This window comes from Apteryx mantelli, chromosome 21 (assembly GCF_036417845.1).
Source record: "Apteryx mantelli isolate bAptMan1 chromosome 21, bAptMan1.hap1, whole genome shotgun sequence".
In the NCBI taxonomy this organism is placed as follows: Eukaryota; Metazoa; Chordata; class Aves; order Apterygiformes; family Apterygidae; genus Apteryx; species Apteryx mantelli.
In genome coordinates this window covers 14967768-14984293 of record NC_089998.1, presented here as the reverse complement: position 1 = coordinate 14984293, position 16526 = coordinate 14967768, and positions in this window count along the sequence as shown.

Sequence of the window (16526 nt, the reverse complement as noted above, 5' to 3'; positions counted from 1 at the left end):
CAAATTCCAGCAGAGAAGACCCCACTACCACCAAAGTACTGACCTCGCAGGTGAGTGTGAAGTACTTGATTCCTCGCTGGCACTGGCTCTTAGTGACCGGTTGCCTTTTGGGACCTTGACTATAAAACTGCAAAGAGCACCTGAGGAGGAATACTACTCCTTGCCTGGATTCGACCAGTGTCTGTCACCTGAAAATCAGGTGTTTGTACTGTAAGTGCCCATGCAGAAAGTGCTGCTCTTTTGTTTGGGGCGCTTTAGTACAATACTGAACCCTCTGTTACCTCTGGTGAAAAACTTGACCTTTGTTGGAATTAATTTTTCTTAGTTCAGCTCTAAGCCCCTGCTGCATGCCGTTTCACTCTGCCTCTGGATAGCTCTTGCCATGTGTCTATGGGTTTCTGAACAAGAGGAATGAAAGGAGTGTGAAGCAGGTGATGAGATTAAATTGACTACAGAACAGGACTGGAACCGAAAATGTTAAACTCTTGCTCTGCCTCCAGTTGCCCTTTTACCAAATAAGAAAAACTGTCTTTAGATAAATGGTGGGCACATGAAAAGAGAATGACATGTGAAAGAGAACAGAGGGAACCTCTGCAGAATTCACAGTGAAGGTGTGAGTACAGCAAGTAAAAGCCAGTGGAAAAGTAGCAATTGAACAAAGATTGCCCCTGGAGGAAGTCTCAAATATTTGTCCTTCTGTCTCTTTTTAGAAAAAAGATTCAAATGCCTTTAGGAGTAAAAACACATTGTGGATAGTGTTTGCTTAATACGTGAGTCATGCCTGGAAAAATTCCACAGCAAAACAAATTTATTCATGATCAGCTTACTTGAATATAATTTTTCTGCAAAAATTTGATGCAAAGTCATCATATTGTATCAAGCAACATATTGAAAAACATTTCATCTTGGGATTTGTCTTGCTAGTGCTAGTTAACCCTCTTCCATTTTTAATGACATACATGATACTTTCATTGGTGGTGTGAATTGCTTGCTCATGGGGAAGCTGTGGATACCCCTGTTACCTAGAGCGTTATATGTTACTGTTTTCTTTCTGTGAGAAGCTAGGGTTGACAGTGTTGGATCAATGACTCTAGCTAGCTAGTTACATGTTGGAGCTTGATGATAGGAGAAATGGTTAACACCAGATGCCATACACTAGACATGTTTAACAAGATGACTGATATGAATCATTTACACGTTTGCATTAATTTAAAATCTTGAAATTTGGTGCACTTGTTTCTTATAGGATATCAAGTGTGGGAAATGATTGCGTCTTTAATGCTTTCATCACAGTTCAGTGATAGATCACTAAAAAGACCAAGGATACAACTTGTCTTCAGAGCGATAAATTCTGTATACGGTGGTGAACTTAAACTACTGTAGTGGCTTAAATGGGTGTTGTATTGTTCCAAGCCTGCATATCCTGTAAAGAGTGATGGAAACCTGTGCCTAAGAAAGGTATTATGCAGGCTAGGGAGAGAGGCTGGCATTTGTTTGGATTCTTGAGACTAAAGAGCACAAGGCCACGATATGTGGCCTGAATATGACAGCCATACTGTCCAGCTAGGATAATTTTAACAGGGATGTGAAATAACTAAGATACTTTTCATAGCTCTAAAGTCATGGCATCATCAATACTGCTATTGAACCTGGGCATTGCAGCTGAATGAGGTCATATTCTCGTGTGGCATTGGTTAGAAAACGTGAAGGCGATGCTAGCTTGCATGGGACCTTGAATGCTATGGAGAATATGATAATACATGTATATTCTGTATAAGTCTTATCTTAAATAGTATGTCAAGTTCTGGTCATCTCCGTCTCATAAAGATTCAGTGAAGGGCAATTGAGAAAAGATTTTTAATCTTTGAGGAGAGGAAGAAGAGAAAATATTTTGAAAATATGTAAAGCATGAATAACTGCAGAATACACTTTGGAGCTTTTTTTCTACTTCTCTCATAGAAAAGATAAGAGATACTCCATGAAATTCAAAACCAGGAAATTCAAAATCAATGAAAACAATCTACATCTGTTGTTTAAATATATAAATAAAATTTACTACCCAAAGAAGTGGTCAATGCTTAAAATGTAGTTATATTTGAAAAAAGACTCAGACGTGGATATTAGGAATGTCCGGTGTCATCATAATATAATGGAATAAACTTTGCTCTAGAATAACTGTATTTCAGGATTTTGTTTGCTTCTGTCCAGTAAAGAACAAGATATGCTCCCTACGGACAGGGGCAAATTAACCTGCATGAGCCTGTGGTGGAGTGTTTGCCTGTTGCTCTGCAGCATCTTGATCCAATCACTGGTAGAGACTAGACTGACTTCAGCTCTTCAGTGTGATAATTCGTGTGTCCCTGAAACAGCAAGTTAGTTTGTCCACTTCAAGGCTGTATGTAGTCTTTTATTCTGCATCTTCATTTCGTCCTGAAGTGCTATTCCACAAATTGTTTGTATTACCTGTTTTTTTGAATCGATTACTGTCATGCACAAACTTGCTCACCTGGTGAGGAGCCCTAAGTGCAGAAGAGTCTGCCTGTCTATGCAGTATAGATAGAGCTGGTCTGGATCATTTGGTCTGCACACAAAGTGAGCTCACACTGAGCATGTTGTGATTGAAGACTATGAGCATTAGGTACTGTGGCTTATTTTAGTGCTAGTGGATGGTTATAATTAAGGGAATTTGCAAGCAGAAATGTTGTTTAGGCTATATGTACAGAAATAACACCATATGGATTAAATCCTACAGATAGTCACATTTTTATATGAAAATGTGACTGAAGAGTTATGAAAGAGATTGAATAAAAGTCAACATGAAACAAGGACAAGGGAGAAGCCCTCTAGCAGTATCTGCAAATGGGAGAAAGGCATTATTTACTTATTATGTATTCACAGAATCACAGAATCACTGAGGTTGGAAGGGACCTCTGGAGATCATCTAGTCCAACCCCCCTGCTCAGCAGGGTCACCTAGAGCACATTGCACAGGATTGCATCCAGGCGCGTTTTGAATATCTCCAGAGAAGGAGACTCCACCACCTCTCTGGGCAACCTGTTCCAGTGCTCTGTCACCCTCACAGTGAAAAAGTTTTTCCTCATGTTCAGACGGACCTGCCTGTGTTTCAGTTTGTGCCCATTGCCTCGCGTCCTGTCGCTCGGCACCACTGAAAAGAGTCTGGCCCCATCCTCTCGACACCCTCCCTTCAGATACTTGTACACATTGATAAGATCTCCTCTCAGCCTTCTCTTCTCCAAGCTAAACAGGCCAAGCTCTCTCAGCCTTTCCTCATAAGAGAGATGCTCCAGTCCCCTAATCATCTTTGTGGCCCTTCGCTGGACTTGCTCCAGTAGTGCCACATCCCTCTTGTACTGGGGAGCCCAGAACTGGACACAGTACTCCAGATGTGGCCTCACCAGGGCTGAGTAGAGGGGGAGAATCACCTCCCTCGACCTGCTGGCAACACTCTTTCTGATGCAGCCCAGGATACCATTGGCCTTCTTGGCCACAAGGGCACATTGCTGCCTCATACTTAACTTGGTGTCCACCAGCACTCCCAGGTCCTTCTCAGCAGAGCTGCTTTCCAGCAGGTCAACCCCCAGCCTGTACTGGTGCATGGGGTTATTCCTCCCCAGGTGCAGGACCCTGCACTTCCCTTTGTTGAACTTCATGAGGTTCCTCTCTGCCCACCTCTCCAGCCTGTCCAAGTCTCTTTGAATGGCAGCACAGCCCTCTGGCGTATCGGCCACTCCTCCCAGTTTTGTATCATCAGCAAACTTGCTGAGTGTGCACTCTGTGCCTTCATCCAGGTCATTGACGAAGAAGTTGAACAAGACTGGACCCAGTACTGACCCCTGGGGGACACCGCTAGCTACAGGCCTCCAACTAGACTCTGTGCCACTGATCACAACTCTCTGAGCTCTGCCAATCAGCCAGTTCTCAATCCACCTCACTGTCCACTCATCTAACCCACACTTCCTGAGCTTGTCTATGAGGATGCTATGGGAGACAGTGTCAAAAGCCTTGCTGAAGTCTAGGTAGACAACATCCACTGCTCTCCCCTCATCTACCCAGCCAGTCATTCCATCATAGAAGGCTATCAGATTGGTTAGGCATGATTTCCCCTTGGTGAAGCCATGCTGACTACTCCTGATCACCTTCTTTTCCTCCACATGCCTGGAGATGGCTTCCAGGATGAGCTGCTCCATCACCTTTCCAGGGATGGAGGTGAGGCTGACTGGCCTGTAGTTCCCTGGGTCCTCCTTCTTGCCCTTTTTGAAGACTGGGGTGACATTGGCTTTCTTCCAGTCCTCGGGCACCTCTCCTGTTCTCCATGACCTTTCAAAGATGATGGAGAGTGGCTTAGCAATAACATCCGCCAGCTCCCTCAGCACTCGTGGGTGCATCCCATCAGGGCCCATGGATTTGTGGGTGTCAAGTTTGCTTAAATGATCTCTAACCCACTCCTCCTCCACCAAGGGAAAGTCTTCCTCTCTCCAGACTTTCTCTCTTGCCTCCAGGGTCTGGGGTTCCTGAGGGCTGGCCTGAGCAGTAAAGACTGAAGCAAAGGCGGCATTCAGTAACTCTGCCTTCTCTGCATCCTTCGTCACCAGGGCACCCACCCCATTCAGCAAAGGGCCCACATTTTCCCTAGTCTTCCTCTTGCTGCTGATGTATTTGAAGAAGCCCTTCTTGTTGTCCTTGACATCTCTAGCCAGATTTAATTCCAAACGGGCCTTAGCCTTCCTCGTCGCATCCCTGCATACTCTGACAACATTCCTATATTCCTCCCAAGTGGCCTGTCCCCCTTTCCACTTTCTGTATACTTCCTTCTTCTGGTTGAGTTTTGCCAGGAGCTCCTTGCTCATCCATGCAGGTCTCCTACCTCCTTTGCTTGACTTCCTACTCATAGGGATGCACCGCTCTTGAGCCTGGAGGAAGTGATGTTTGAATATTAACCAACTCTCTTGAACACTCCTTCCTTCCAGGGCCCTCACCCATGGGATTCCTCCAAGTAGGTCCCTGAAGAGGCCAAAGTTTGCTCTCCTGAAGTCCAGGGTTGCGATCCTACTTGGTGCCCTGCTGCCTCCTTGCAGGATCCTGAACTCCACCATCTCATGGTCACTGCAGCCAAGGCAGCCCCCAACCTTCACATCTTCCACCAGTCCTTCTTTGTTTGTTAGTACGAGGTCCAGCAGCACACCTCTCCTTGTTGGCTCCTCCACCACCTGGGTCAAGAAGTTGTCACCAATGCTCTGCAGGAATCTCCAGGACTGTTTGTGCCTAGCTGTGTTGTCTTTCCAGCAGATATCGGGGTGGTTGAAGTTCCCCATGAGAACCAGGGCCTGGGATTGTGAGGCTACTTCCAGCTGTCTGTAGAAGGCCTCATCGACTTCCTCTTCCTGATCAGGTGGCCTGTAGTAAACACCCACAACAGTGTCACCTCTATTAGCCTGCCCTTTCATCCTTACCCATAAGCTCTCGACTTGCTCTTCATCCACCCCTAGGCACAGCTCAATACATTCCAGTTGCTCTCTCACATAAAGAGCAACTCCACCACCTCGCTTTCCTGGCCTGTCTTTCCTAAAAAGTACGTAGCCATCCATGACAGCACTCCAGTCATGCGAGCTATCCCACCATGTCTCTGTAATGGCAATGAGATCATGGCTCTGCGACCAGCAGGATCAAACGGGACAAAAGTTGGAGGACCAAACAGGAAGAAGGGCAGAGTGCAGTAGGTGTTTGGTTGGAGGTTTTAGTCCCTGCCCCTGCCAGTTCTGCACCCCAGCGATGTGGTGGTGTTGCATCTGGCATCTGCAAGGACAGCAGTAACAGCACTGGACAGTGCTACTGATCAGGGCTGAAGGGGTAAATTCAAACACTGCCAGCTCCTGCTCTCAAGACCATCCTGGTGCGTGGCCCAGAAGGGCAAGGCAGATGCTAGAGCTGGAAGAGGAAGCAGTGTCACTTGTCAGCTGCCTTTGGACTCTTCGTACTGAACGCAAGCTGGCTAGGAAAGAGGATAAGTGGTGAAGTATTGAAGGAGGCACCAATTTCTTATTTGGTGGCTGAGCAAAAGCCAGTACGATTTATGCTGCCAGGAGATAGAGCAGGATTTAAGTTGCAAGCTCCCCTGCTTTACCACTGGGCCTGCTGCTGAATTCAGTAAGAACCAGTCTATATTTCCGTAGCTGTCTTGGCAGGACAACAGTGGAATAGAGGTTTCCCAAAGCGTTTTGCCCAGAGAGTATGCTGAGATGGAAAAATCCCTATTTTTCAGATGTCTGGTATACTCTTATTTTAAATTTCTTCTTAATATTTTTATGAGACAAAATCTCCCCTCTATCTCCTCTACAACCCCATATATGTAATTTTTTTTTTTTTTTTTTTTTTTTTTTTTTTACAAAAGACAGGGTTTTCCTTCTAGGATTCTGCCTGGCACCAGATGGGAAAAGGTCAAAACTTCAATAGTAACTATTTTATCACCATTATGAGTCAAAGGGTGTGATAACATCAAATTACATCTTCTTGACCTATGTCATCTGCAGTCCTGGTACACGCTCTTTTTCTGATGGAGTCATAACTTATTCCAGGTCAAGCCTTGAGAGCAATATCCGAATCTGCTTACGAACACAGAAGACGAAATTAGTCAGGTTTGTACTTTTTCATCTGCTGCAGCAAGTGTTCGTTGCTGCACTTCTGCTGCTTTGTTTTGGCCTTTCGTGCTCTCTTTTACTCAATAAGCCTTGTAGGTGTCAGCCAACGAGTTCTAAGGGGACAGATATTAGCTAGATTGTGGTGGCATCCCCAAAGTGTCCAGCACTGTCGAAACACAAAGGAATGTTGTCTTTTCCACAAAGATGATAAACACTAGAAAAACAGTAAAAAAGGGATGCAGAGAGAGCTACACCAAGCAACTCTAACGATCAGTGTGATCATAAATATATAGTTCATTGTTCACATTTTTATGTAATTTTTACACTGTGTATGTATAACTAAACACAGTAAATTATCTTCCTCTTTCCATACATTGGCCCCCTCGCCCAGCTGTTTACCAGCTTTGGTTTATTCACTTTAAGGTAAATAAAATGTATTTAAAAATTAAATAAAAATGGGACTAAGTAAAAGACTTTGCTATGTAGTTCCCTGTAGACTGTGAGAATGGGTCAGTGAAGGAATTTAAATTCTTGGGTAGAAACGAGTGAAAGGTTACTGTTTGCTCTCATTTGTCGTTTTGCTAGAAATGTAATAAACCCTAGGTAATAGAGTAGGATATTACTGTTTTCAGGTTGATAAAGTCTGCCTAGAAAGTACTGTTCAATTCCTTTAAATTAGAGACTTGCCGAATTATAAACCAACCCAGTGGAACACAAGAAGTTCTTATGAGTTCTCTCTCTTTCATTTTATGATGTGCAATATCCTGCCCTTTATTAAACCACCTTAAGGATGGACATCAAACATATGGTTTAGTGATTACAGAAAATGGCATGTCCAACACAAATACATATTTTTATTCACTAAGCAGGGTGTTACATTAGTGAGCATCCAATCATCAAATGTGTACCACCACCACTTTACATAACATTATTTTTCTCTGTTGGAAAACCAAAAGAGTCGAGGGGAATGCTGAACGCTTAGGTTTATTATGTGGTCTCCATAGTTAAGACAGGTATCCCAGTAACCCTAGCTGAAGTCACACATCAGGTTGGTAAAAACTAAAGTAATCCACCTGAAATGTTTTGTCTGTGGTCCTTTACTGAACAAGAATTTATGGAGGCGGGGAATTCAGAAGGCAATTGGACAAATACATTTCAGTTCAAATATAGTTTCAATTTTCCAATTTTTTTTCCAGACCCTAGAAATCTTCTTTTGTGCTTTTTAAGCCTGGGGAAGAGTAATGGCTCAGTAGTGACTGGTGTCTCTGAATCTTTCTGGCAAGTCTGATGAACTGAAGGCTGTATTCCTCCCATCTATCTTCACACTCCCAAATGCGAAAGCTGGGAGCTTAGTCACCCAAGGCTCCCTCTGTAGTTAATGGAGAGAGAAACAGGCAACTTCAGATGGCCAATGAACTGTAGAGTCAAGCTTAATAAATTGCAGATAATATTTTTTCTGCCAAATCAAGGCAGTTTTCTGAAAAATGTAATTAATAAAATACACTTTAAAGCATTCTGCCATTTAAGTCATTCTAAGAGAAAATCACTTTCATTTAAAAGCTACTAAGTAAAAGGAAATAAGGAGTCAGTTGGAATGAGACATAGCTAGTCATTTGTAACCATACAGCCCATGGGCTGATGGAACTAGCTTAAACTATTAATTGCTATGAAATAGTTTATGTTCCCAGTGTTTTAGTGCTTATTTATTTGGCTTAATTGTTTACTCCCTTAAGTTTATCAGGAAAGGGCTTAGTCATTCAACTCACAAAGCAATTTTGTTGCCATCTCCCAGTGTGGAAAGGATAATTTATCTTGTGGATGTCCTGAATGGTTTTCATTTGCTCGGACAGACAGGAAATAACCATTCCCACGCTTGCCTAATTGGTTAAAAATGTGTTTATTCGTTGGAAGGTGAAACCTTCCCTCCCCTAGTGCTGGGAAGTGATCACAGTGCAGATTAATTATAGTATAGATATTAATACACACATTTATATATACACATGCACATGCATGCGCACACCGAGTTAGCAAGCTGTATGTCAAATCATATGATGATGATTAATGTAAGTAGCTATTTGCTGACTTCCATCTGCAGCCAGATGTGGTGATAGCTTCCCTGAGGTGATAATGGGTCTGCAGAGCTCAAGCCCTTTGCTGTTTTTGAGGGATAAGGTAAAAACCTTATTTCTTTGTGGCGAGAGAATTATAGTATATTTTCTGTCCATTAGCCCAGGTGTGTGAGATGAATTTGATCTAGAGACTTTGGCTCAGGAGAGTGAGCAGAGCCAGTGAAAAGAAGAGCAGTGGTTTGGAATAGATTCTAGGTCACAGTTTTTTTTATAATATCTCTCTATATATTTTGCTTCTAAAGATATAAATTTAGAAACTCATTAAAGTTTTGTCCTCATGGATTAGACACACTTAAAACAACCACTGGCTTTTCTCTGAAAGAAGTGATAGAATTTGCTGCCAAGATTAAGGACAGACTATGGGTGTCAGCCAAAGCTCATGGAAGTCAGTGAGAAACCTTCACTGACTTCTAAGGGCTTTGGATATGGTTTGAAGGGCTTTGAATTTTTACAGGAAAAGCAAGCTTCTGTTATGTGCTGGATAAGTAATAATTCATTGCTCCTTGCTAATATAAGCCATGGGCATTGATTTTTCTATAGGTTTATGTGTGATGGTTTATAAGACTCTAATTTTTATAAATGCTTTCTACTTGCAGATGTGAGTAATCTCTTACTGCAGTGCCTGTACAACTGCCATTTAGCATGTGGTTGTTATCAGAAGGTAATTTTTTTTAGAGCTTAATTTGATTTAAATGTTTGTTGTTTTTTAAAGTAGAAGAAATATCTGTAAAATTGCAAAAATGGAAAAAAAGCCCGTATGTATTTCAGATGGCCGAGAAATCTTTGAGAATATTGGTTTAGGTTGTACCTTAAAAGGATGACCACTACTGTACCGTTTTGCCTGTTGAAGATCATCGTGCACACAAAATCCACTGATGTCTAAAAAATTGAATTGGTATTTGAAAGATCTTTCTGCAAATCTCTATTCCTTCCACCCCTTTCCTCTGAGACTACTTCAACTTTTTAGATAGGTTTTTCTCCGCTTCTGATTATCAGCTGCAACTCAAAACATAACCTGTAAGAGTCTCACAAAAGATTGATGTTCTTGAGATTTTGAAGTTCTCATTTAGGGCCTTGCTGCATTTGGGTATTTTGGAAGCATTTCAGAAAAAATCATAGTTTCAAACCAGCCTTTTGTACCATTCATGGGTAATTATGTCTTCACTACACTACAGAAGGTAAACAGAAGGAAACTGGTATTTCTGCTTTCTGAAAATTTTCCTTATGTTGTTCCTTAGGTATGTGGCACAGCACTGGTTTTGGGACATATATTTCACATTTGTCATCAAATACTCTGTACTTTTACTTGGAACCAGTGTGACTCAGCTAGGTTGTCTGCTCCCTTCATATACAGCCTTTTCTTTGAGCAAAAGTACTTGAAAATTTAGATCTTTCTAGAGCTACTGGGTAACGATATTGAAAATATTAACAGGAGATGTTTTTAACATAGCCCACTTGAAAAAGAACCTGCAAAGAGTGTTTCATGCAAAGCTCTTGTTTGTTTGTTTGGTTTAGTATGAATTGCAATAATGGAAAATGAAACAGACCTTTGTCCTATAAACTGTTCAATTTACATAATGAAAATAGAAATCTTCAGTTCTGTTCTCCTATATAGCTTTACTAGACAACCTTTGTTTTTTCAGTGCCCAATATCACACAGAAAGTGTCTTACTCTTCTGGTGCAGAAGTTTCATTCATTCATTCATAGCCTTATTGGCAGCAGATTATGCGAGGTGGGAGTAGGCTATTAAGTCACCATCAGTTTATTTTGAGGCAGAATATTCATTGTCAGACTGTTCCCTGCCCTCGATATTTCTCCTGGGTCTACACGATCTAGTGATGCAAATTCCTTCCTTTGTGAAACAGAGGTGACTTGGACCCACGTGCCTACATTGCATGCATTCCTGTTGCATCAAATTGCATGGAAGGTCCAGCATATCTACATTCAGCAGTTAGTATCAGATATTAATAATGTTGCTTACAGCTATTACTATTGGTTTGTTACGGGTTCATTGGTGCACTAGGGCTAGGTTTCTGGTGATATATTACCCTAATTTTGGTCAGGAGTGAAATAATATAATCCTTGGTTCTGATGGCATTCATCTAAACCTGTCTGTCGCCTGACAGGGTGTTTATGCTGAAAGAGTGAAAGATTTGCAAGTCTGGGTTATGCAGTGTTTTGGCAGACTAGTGTGTTGGAACTTAGAAAGTTTTGGCACTTTGCATGAAAAATTTGGCTGAAACTTTTCAGGAGTTCCGACTGGTTGAACCCCAGATACATTGATCATAGCTCACAGGTAGGACAAGGTTTTCATGGAAAGCACTAGGTCTCTGGACGTGGGGGTGCTGCCTGGTGAACTGTTGCCAGACCAGGGCACGGATTCTACCAGCACCAGCTCACTGAACACTCGCTGGGCTGGAAAATCCTGACCCCATTAGGTAGGTAAAGCCACAGGCTGTGCTTTTTACTTGGAAAAAAATTGGCAATCAGCTTGTTTTGCTCTTCAGTTTGCTCCTATTTGGGTATTTGCTAAAATGGCAAAAAATTGCTCAAGAGAGATTCTCAATCAGAGAGCACTCAGATACTGAAAAATAGAGATAGGTGCACAGTTAAAATATTTTGACCATCTGCCTATTAATTTTACATAGAATTGTGTAAAGAGAAAAATACAGGAAAAAATACAACTGTATGGAATAAACGTGTCTCTCAAATACGTGTACACTCTGCATTTAACTTACTTGCCCTGAAACCTTTTTTATTTTTTTTTTAAGTCTTTTTGATCTTGTCCCAGGTAATCGAGCTTTCTTTAGCAGTCTCTCTTTAGAGTAACACCTAAGCCGAGGGAATGTGAAAATCATATTCTTAAAGCTCTATTTCTAGAGGTGTAGGACGGAAACATTAAAAAAAATCACTCTCAGGTGAAATCTGCTGTGTGAAGTCTCTGGTGTCCTGGCAGTGAAAGGTTCACTGTTCCATTATCTGTTCTTTAGATCCTATGATATCCCCCAAAGTGTCTTTCTCAATTTATTTTTGTGTAGGAGAGAAGTAAGGGAGGGTGATAGAATAGCATCTTGGAAATACCATTGCTTTCAAGGCTTTTCACCATGAAGATCTCAGTTGAGATCTGACTTTGAAGGTGTCATGAGACAAGCACTGATCTTTCTGTAAAGGTAGGGCTTCTAAATCCAGCTCCTGGTGGCCATAGTTTGCTTTGAAAATCCGCTGATGCATTTGATGCTCTTTTAAACAACTGTTATTAGAACTCCAGAGTAGTGGTCAGACCAGTTGTTTGGGGTATGTTTCAGCTGTACCTTCCGAGCAGATTCCAATCTCCGGTGACGTGAAACCAGAGCAGTTTTGGCTCGGTTATGATTGTTCCACAAAAGAGATGGAGCCGCTCCATAGTTGCCTAGGGACGAATGCCAGCAGACGGATTCCTCGAAGAGTCCCTCAAAGGCACGTACTTAGGCTATCATCCCTTCAGCATGTCCCATAGCTCTGTAGATGGAATTGGGCGCTGGGAGGAAACAGAATTTCTTGGGTTGTGGTAGTGCCAAATGTAAGATCCAGCCAGAAAAGGCAGTCTCCTGTTTTTTACTCTTTCGTATACCATCACGCCTGCCAGGCCAGATCTTGTCCATGACAAACTTAGTTCCTACCGATCAGTTAACAGTGCTGACGTGACTTCATCTTTGGGAGAATGGAGATGTCAAGGGAGTGGAAGAGCTGGAGCGTTTGGAGAGAATACAAACGTGACTGTGGTTGTTAAAATCTACCTGTGGCATAGATGCTGCAGCATTTCTCTTTAAGCAAAAAGTCACATAAAGATGGTTAGCGTGCAGTTTTTGTGGGCGGTAGGTGAGAGGCACTGTGATCTTGGAGGTGACCGTTTTGCATATGTGGGGAAAAAATGAATGCCCCAAACCAAATAAACCGTTGCAGCTGTCTAATACTACACGTGCTTAAAGCTTGTAAACTGCACATAGTTCTAGAGAGTCTCTGAAGGTCTTACAGGAGCTCTCTGATCCACTGAATTAATAATAAAAGGCACATTTTAGAAGTTACATGAAAAGCAGTTGATCAGAGTTTTATGAAAAGATATGGTAAGTGGAATGTTTTTCTCACCTTCCTCATCTTTAATTCTTTATAGGGAAAGCAAAGAAAAATACATTAAAAAGTCATCTTGTACAAAAGTGCTGAAAATGTAACAATGTTTGAAGGATAGTGTGTCTCATGATGGGTGGTAATAGAAGATGCCACAAATGCCACAAATCAGATGATTGATAAAATGAATGCGCTTACAGATAGGAGATGCTCTGACTATTGAGAGCTCAGTATTATGGTCCGCAGAATAATTTGACAAGGTGACCGCTGAAATACAGAGACATCTGTCCACCGTGTGCGATTTGAAACTGTTGCTCGTTTCAGATGTCGTCTGTTCCTTAGCATGTTTTGCAATATATTCCGTTGTCATGATTTACAACAGACAGCATTTACTGAGAGCTATCGCATCCAAATAACTATGAATCTGCAAGTGTCTCACTATAATTTAAAAGCCCCTCATTTAACTAATACCTTTGCAGAGGCTCATGCAAGAAGTCATTTTAGTAATAATTAATTGCTAGATTCTTATAACTATTACCTTTGCCTCAAGGGCAAGCAAATCCTATTCGTTCAGTTTCAATTGCAGATGCTGACATCTGCTCTTTTTCATCTAGGCGGTGAAAGGGCTCAGGAGTATGACAGAGACTATTCTTCACTGGGATATGGCTTCTTGGATGTACCTAAACGCGTAGGTACTTAGGATCACGCTTAGGTGCGTGTGTTAGTGTTTGGATGGGAGATACTTCTGAAATGAATTGGGCATTTCTTGAGGAAATGGGGTTTTGTCCTGATGGGCTTTGGTCCTGTGAGCTGTGGTGCGCAGCCAAGGCTTTGTACTTGCTCTTAATGCCAACCTTGAGTTTACGTGCACGATCAGGTCCTGAGTAAAGGGAGCTCAGCATGACTAAAGGTAGCAATTTTGATCCTTATTTATTTAACAAAACTGCTGTTGTAAGTTGCCCTTAAGAAAACCCAATGTTTGGGAAGAATGTCTGTAGCATTAGGATATGGTACTTCCTCTTCTAAGTACAGAAAACTATATACAGCCTCTCAGATTCTGTCATGTTGAAAGTCCGGGTGTATGGTAGTTACTTCTTTAAACACACTAAACTGTTAGATTATTTGGTGAAGGTAAAAATTATTTGCTCTAAGTGATTTACTATTCCTTACATTATCTGTTAAGAGTTTTAAAACCTAAATGTGATGCTATTTTAATGCAACATATTATTTATTTAATATTTCTGTTAATCTCCTCTTAATTATTCGTGTTACTTAAGTTTTATAAGTTACTGCTACAAGATATAGCTCCTTTTGCTGTAAGAAACATTGTGCTGCCATGTGTTATACTTCAGGTCTAGGTTAAGACTCAAACATTATGCATTATGTCCAGATTTAAGAAACAAAGAGAGTCATGAATCTCAGTTCTCTCTCTCTGCTCCTCTTGACTTTCATGTCTGCTATGGCTTTGAAGTGAAATACCTGCAAACTGCAAAATTATTTTCTGAGGTAAATTTAAAGAATTGTTTGAGCAATTTACATTTGTGTATACCCATTTTGTAAGCTTTTACATCTCCATGTAAGTTAGGATTTAAAAAAAATTCTGAGTGTTCCTCTAACTTTTCCGCTGAAGTCAAGAGAGACTTTTCCTGGTAACTTCAAGGAGAACAGAGCGGGCATTGGCTGCCTTTCAAAATCCGACCCGTAATTTATTAAACAATAAATCCATGTCAGCAACAGTGGATTTACAGCGGATGTCAGCATGTACAGTGTAAATACATTCACCGTATGCACACGTACAGTACTGTATGTAGAGCACTACAACACTCGCAGTATAGATATGCCCACTACATTAATCATTGCGAAAGCGTGAGAGTTACCACTGGATTAGCTGGGACGTTGCTCGGCTGTTAGCCAAGGCCAGACTGCCGAACTGGGGCAGGTCGCAGGCGTCTCCTTAGGGAACTTGCCTTAGTGGCTGCTGGTTTACTCGCTGCCTGTGTATGGGGCCAGGCAGTATCGCAGCTCTGCTGGGACAGGCAGCATGCAGACACATAGCCCGAGGCAGTCCCTTTTCCTGAAGTGGTTACATCTGGAACAAAGAAATGAAGATGACCTAGGATTTACTCAGAAAGGCAGGTTTCAAACTGGGGTCAGCAGCCGTGGTCCTGACGCCAGCGACAATTTAATGCCTCTGGTCTTGGTGCCAGCTGCCCTTTACTTGGGGGGGGCTGTGCTTGTTGACACAAACTAGAGCGCCTCTTATGGTGTCTGAAGAAATTACTGATACGGTAGTTGGTTATGAAAACACAAATACGTGTATGTGTTTTATATTATATATATATTACATTTCTATTATATTTTATATTATATATATATATAATGTGAAGTAAAAATCAAGTGGCTCCACTTTTACTGTGCTGAATACAGGTGTTCTAATAGCAGGAAGGATCACAGAGAAATCCAGTGTATGTAATGCAACAGGATTGCGTAAATGTACTACTGTATAAAATATTTATTGTTCTGTGTTAGTAGAGCTCGCATCTTCACAATTTTCTGTGTATTACGAGAGCCTGAGTCAGTGCATTTAGAAGAAAAGTGAATACTAGAAATGACGCTGGCACAGCTTCCTTCTGCCGGGGAGGTATTATTTGTTGGGGATATTTACTGGCGAGGGCTAGCGCCATTGAAGGGCGGAAGAAGAGACGTCTGTGGTCCGCACGTTGTTCCCCTCGGTCTGCAGTCTATGAAGTTAGTTGGGCGTCTCGGCACGGTGGCTCGAAACGACGGGAAGGCTGAGCCCCCGCTCGGCGCAGGGGGGCCCGGCCCGGGGGCTGCTGCCGGGAAGGGCAAAGGGGGAAGGTAGTCCTGCACCCGTCTGCTCGCAGCCTGCTCTGTCTCTTCTGAAATGCAGAAGTAGGTCTCTTCCCCGCCTTGCTTTTGAGGACCAGACTCTCAAGATGATAGCTTCGCTGTCCCTTTTGTACTCTGTTTTTACCTTAGTCTCCAATTAATTTTTTGCATAGTCGACAAGCAAGGGAAAGACTATCCGCTCTGCCTCGGTCCCTTCCTCTCCCACCAAGCCTGAGGCTTGGCGTGTCGAACGTTTGCCTGAGGTGCCAGCTCCACTCGGAGCTCCTTTGCTCTGTCAAGCTGGAGCCATTTTAGGCAAGTCCAGAGGCGCAACAGGTTCCCTGGCGAATTTTACAGTTTAAAATGTGATGTGACCAAGGAGCTTGGAGATGGTGTTTAAGCAGATTTTTTTCAAGATTAGAGTTTTTGATGTGGAAGTCCAAGTTCCACCTAAATGCCCTTATAAGCATGGGAATCTGTTTTAAATCTGACTTGCAAGCCTAGGCACATCTAAGTGGTAGAGGCACACTGTGATAAACACACATATTTCTGTTTTACGAAGCGTCGCTTGGTCTTCCAAGCAAAAAATGTTGTTGTTAACAGAACCAAGATGATGTTTGCATTCTCATGAAATCGTCTTCTTCTGTTTTCTGGCCATCAGGACAGCCTGCTGCTCCACACCGGCTTTCTGTCTGGCCTAGCATCCTGTCTCCAACAGTGGCCATAAGTAAATGCCTAGGATCAAGGCAAACAGTGTTCTACTTTTCTCCCAATACCTCCAGCCTC